The sequence below is a fragment of the Mus musculus genome, chromosome 4 (assembly GCF_000001635.26).
Source record: "Mus musculus strain C57BL/6J chromosome 4, GRCm38.p6 C57BL/6J".
NCBI lineage: Eukaryota > Metazoa > Chordata > Mammalia > Rodentia > Muridae > Mus > Mus musculus.
Window position 1 is genome coordinate 74,225,151 of NC_000070.6, and position 5,297 is coordinate 74,230,447.

The following is a 5,297-nucleotide window of genomic DNA, read 5'->3' on the forward strand; positions in this document are numbered from 1 at the left end:
AAGACATGGCAGGTGTATTAAGAGGCATGCTTAAGCCACCACATGGGAACACTGGACCATTTCATGGCTCCTAACAGGTGTAACCTCACTGCTATGTGTTGGCTCTGGAATATGACAAGTATATAAACAAACATTCCCAGGCTGCCATGTCATGGCACTGGAATATGGCAAGTGCATAAACAGGCTTACCCTTGCTACTATGTTGCAGCACTTGGACTTGGCAAGCATGTGAAGAGACATGCCAAGGTCACCACACAGCAGCAATGGGACATAGCAGCATGCTACCTGCAGTGCCACAGTGTGGCACTGGGACATAGCACACCTGCAAACAATTACTTGGTACAGTTCCAAACAGGCATGCCCAGAGCACCATATGGCATTGCTGAAATATGGTAGACATGTAAAAGATGAGTCTCTGCCATCACATGTCTGGCACATGCCTTGTTAGTGACCATGCAAGCCCTTGCCACCAAAAGAGGTGCTGGTATACACCATACATAAACATGTGAATCAAGGCTGCCATGTGGCAGCCCTGGGACATAGCAGGTGTGCAAATAAATAAACATAGGCTAGCACTTGAATGTTAGCATTCTGTCTAAACTCCATCCCACAATTACCTGGCAACAGCCAGGTATGCTCCTCCCTACAGTTATCTGGCAACAGCCAGGTAGGCTTGGCCCACTATAAAAGGGGCTGCTTGCCCCCTCCTCTCTCTTGCTTCTCTTGCCTCTCTCTCTTGCCTCTTGCCCCCTTGTGCCCTCCCTCCCCATACCTTTCCCCCATCTCTCCACATGGTCATGGCTAGCCTCTACTTCTCTACTCTCTCCCTCTCTCTGTCTTTCTCTGCCTCTACTAACCTCTTAACTACCCTCCCCATACCCTGAATAAACCCTATTCTATACTATACTGTCATGTGGCTGATCCTTCGGGGTGAAGGTCTTGTCATGGGCCCGCTGGGACATCCCATTCCCCCCATACCTCACCACTCCCTTAAAGAACATATTCTAATACCTCTTCATCTTTTTATAAACACACCAGTGGCAACACTAGGATTCTCCTGGCATGAAAAAGCAAGTGGCCACATTGCCATGTGTTGTTGCCAGGATACAGCATACATGCAAACATCCATGGCCAAAATGTTACATGACAGTATTGGGACGTGGTAGGCTTTTGAAGAGTCAAGACTATACTACCATATTGCATGCTGAATTCACCATGTGATGGCACCGAGACAGGTCAGCTGTGAAAACAGGTATGTTCAAACTACGACGTGACAGTGCTGGCACATGGTAGGCAAGCAAACAGGCATGCTGGCACCACCACATGGTGTAGTTCGTCAAAAGACCCTCACTCACAAAGAACACAGAGACCACTGCCATCGCTACAAAATGTATGAGGATTTTTATTGATCCAACATGTTAGGGACTCCCCTCTCAGCACCCAGGCCAGAGGAGAGACCCAGAACAAAGAAAGAACACACTTTTTATACCTTTGTAAGGGGCAGATTTGAGCAACAAGGTTCTCATTGGTGTAGCAAGTAACCCTTTGGTTGGTTTGTATAGTGACTAAGTAACCTTTGGCCTAGTGACTCACTATGCTTGCTCCCATGGTGGGTTATTATGATTTGGTCAGCAAAGTAATAGCACATTAACGTCACAGCTATTAATGTCAGGGGAATTCTTGCAACAAGGTCAGGGTGGTCTGTGGTCTTTGTCAGAATTCAGTGTGGGGCAGGGGGCAGGAGACTTGCTAATCTTGCTATGGTTATTTCTCTGAGAACAGCTAATATTGTTTTGGTAGTTACAAGCTTAATCATTTTGACCGCTAAAACTATGTTTTTACATTTGTTTAGTCAGTCAGCTTCCTTATCTGGCTCTGCACTTGGCCTGCTAGTACAGTTTGGAAAGTCCTTTTCGAAGGGGGAAGGTACTAGGTGGTCTTGAATTCATTTTGGATATTACAGGGGCTCTGCTGGCAAATGGCATGGGTGGGAACAGGTGTGCCTATGGCACCATGTGGTGTCACTGAGACACAACAAACCTGTGAAGAGGCTGTCCATGAGCCCTTGTGCCTGTATGGTAGCAATGAGTCATGGTACATTTGTGAAAGGGCATTTCCTGGCTGCCACATGGCAGTGCTGGTACATCGCAGGTACAAAAACAGGCATGCCCGTGCTGCCTTCATGGCAAAACTGGGTACAGTATATGTGCAGGTGTGTGGGCCCAAGGTGCCACATGACGGCCCTGGACTATGGCAGACATACAAGCATGTGTTCCTACACTGTCTGGTCTTGGTGCTGGAGCACATCAGGTGTGTGAAGAGATGAGTCTAAGGTACCATGTGATAACAATAAGACAGGGGAAAGCATGTGGGCAGGCTGGCCCGTACGTACTCCCACAAAGCAACCTTGAAACATGGCAGGGATGTGCACTAGCATTATCAGACCTTCACTTGGTGGCCCTGGGGTATAGAACAGTTGTAAGCAGGTGGGTCTAGGCCAACACATAGCAGTGCCATGTCCCAGGACTCCCACATAGAAGGCATGGTATACATGCAAATCGGTGTGCCATCAAGATTCTGTGCTTTGCACAGGTGCAAACAGGCAAACTCATACAGATACAATATAGCGCTGAGACGCCACCCTGTTGTGAACAGGCTTACTCAGGCCACCACACGTCAGTGCTGAGACTGGTGAGGTGAGGTGAGTCCAAACTGCCGGGTTGAACTGTAGGGTACAGTAGGCACACAAAAAGGCAAGCCTGGGGACTCTGACCTGCCCCCCCCTTCCTTTCCTGCTGCCGCCCTCCCCCCACTACTTTCCTTCCCCTCCTCCCCCCCCCCCCCCCCCCGTTTTCGTTTCCGGCTCTCCGGCCTTCTCCGTGAAACGACTGCACATTGAAGCTGTTGGGGGTTGGGGGGAGTGGGCGTGGAGGACTCGGGCTTCCCGGGAGCATGAGCTGCAGCACCACTTCCGGAAAGTTCAGGAGCCCTGGAAAGGAGAAGGAATAAGACGACAGGAGGAAGAAAGAGAGAGAGAGAGGGTAGAATGGAAGAGCCTCACTTCAATTCTAACCCATACTTCTGGCCTTCTATCCCCACAGTCTCAGGGCAGATTGAAAACACTATGTTCATCAACAAGATGAAGGATCAGCTGTTGCCAGAGAAGGGCTGTGGACTGGCGCCACCTCACTATCCCACTTTGCTAACTGTCCCCGCCTCAGTGTCCCTGTCCTCTGGCATCAGCATGGACACAGAGACCAAGTCAGAACAGCTGACCCCACACAGTCAGGCATCTGTTACCCAGAATATCACCGTGGTTTCTTTACCATCTACAGGACTCATGACTGCGGGAGTCTCCTGTTCTCAGAGGTGGAGAAGAGAAGGGAGTCAATCAAGGGGTCCTGGTTTGGTAATCACATCCCCGTCAGGCTCTCTTGTGACCACAGGCTCCGCAGCTCAGACTTTCCCTATTTCAGCTCCCATGATTGTCTCAGCTCTTCCCCCGGGCTCCCAAGCCCTACAGGTGGTCCCTGACCTCTCCAAGAAGGTAGCATCAACCCTAACTGAGGAAGGAGGTGGAGGTGGTGGTGGTGGTGGCACTGTGGCTCCTCCTACACCTCCTCTGGGCCGCAAGAAGAAGTGAATGCTGGAATCAGGGCTTCCTGAGATGAATGGCCCTTACGTCCTTGCCCCTGGGGATGACGATGACCATCAGAAAGATGGCAAGACCTACAGGTGCCGGATGTGCTCCCTGACCTTCTACTCCAAGTCGGAGATGCAGATCCACTCCAAGTCACACACCGAGACCAAGCCCCACAAGTGCCCGCACTGCTCCAAGACCTTCGCCAACAGCTCCTACCTGGCCCAGCACATCCGGATCCACTCAGGGGCCAAGCCCTATAGTTGTAACTTCTGTGAGAAATCCTTCCGCCAGCTCTCACATCTGCAGCAGCACACCCGAATCCACACTGGCGATAGACCATACAAATGTGCACACCCGGGCTGTGAGAAGGCTTTCACACAACTCTCCAATCTGCAGTCTCACAGACAGCAGCACAACAAAGATAAACCCTTCAAGTGCCACAACTGTCACCGAGCATATACAGACGCAGCCTCTCTAGAGGCTCACTTATCTACACACACAGTGAAACCTGCCAAGGTTTATACCTGCACAATCTGTAGTCGGGCATATACATCAGAAACATACCTTATGAAACATATGCGCAAACACAACCCTCCTGATCTTCAACAAGTGCAAGCAGCAGCAGCGGCAGCAGCAGTGGCTCAGGCCCAAGCCCAGGTCCAGGCCCCAGCCTGGGCCCAGGCTCAGGCCCAGGCCCATGCTTCACAAGTGTAGCAGCAGCAGCAGCAGCAGCAGCAGCAGCAGCAGCAGCAGCAGCAGCAGCAGCCACCTCCACAACCACCACACTTCAGTCCCCTGGGGCAGCTCCCCAGGGAGGGGGTGGTGGAGACAGCAACCCAAACCCTCCACCCCAGTGTTCCTTTGACCTGACCCCCTAGAAGCCGGCAGAGCATCATAAAGACATCTGCCTCACTGTCACCACCAGCACCATCCAGGTGGAGCACCTGGCCAGCTCTTAGAGATCCGTACTGCCATCCATCGGAACGGGGAGAAGTCCTGGTCCCTCCTTTGTCAACTCTTCTTGGTGGGAAAGTTCTCTTCTTCCTTGACAAGTCCTGTCTCCAGCTCCTTGGGTCTCAGGCATGGCTTTTCTTCGCAAGATAACCATCCTTAACCTCAGCTGCTCCTGATTGGCCAAGGAGTCCTGAGCTGATAGTGTTACCCAGCAGCCCCCATCCAGCTGCTCCTGATTGGCCAAGGAGTCCTGGGCTGATAGTGTTACCCAGCAGCCCCCATCCAGCTGCTCCTGATTGGCCAAGGAGTCCTGAGCTGATAGTGTTACCCAGCAGCCCCCATCCAGCTGCTCCTGATTGGCCAAGGAATCCTGGGCTGATAGTGTTACCCAGCAGCCCCCATCCAGCTGCTCCTGATTGGCCAAGGAATCCTGGGCTGATAGTGTTACCCAGCAGCCCCCATCCAGCTGCTCCTGATTGGCCAAGGAATCCTGGGCTGATAGTGTTACCCAACAGCCCCCATCCAGCTGCTCCTGATTGGCCAAGGAATCCTGAGCTGATAGTGTTACCCAGCAGCCCCCATCCAGCTGCTCCTGATTGGCCAAGGAATCCTGGGCTGATAGTGTTACCCAGCAGCCCCCATCCAGGCAGAGCTTTTAAAACCGGGGCTTGGTGCTTGAGAGAAGGATCCGCTGGGAGCT

General features: G+C 52.0%; 1 pseudogene; it reads left to right on the forward strand.

The window, feature by feature from the left end:
- Positions 2,976–4,799, forward strand: Gm11405 (predicted gene 11405; annotated as a pseudogene).
- The last annotated feature ends 498 nt before the right edge of the window (positions 4,800–5,297 follow it).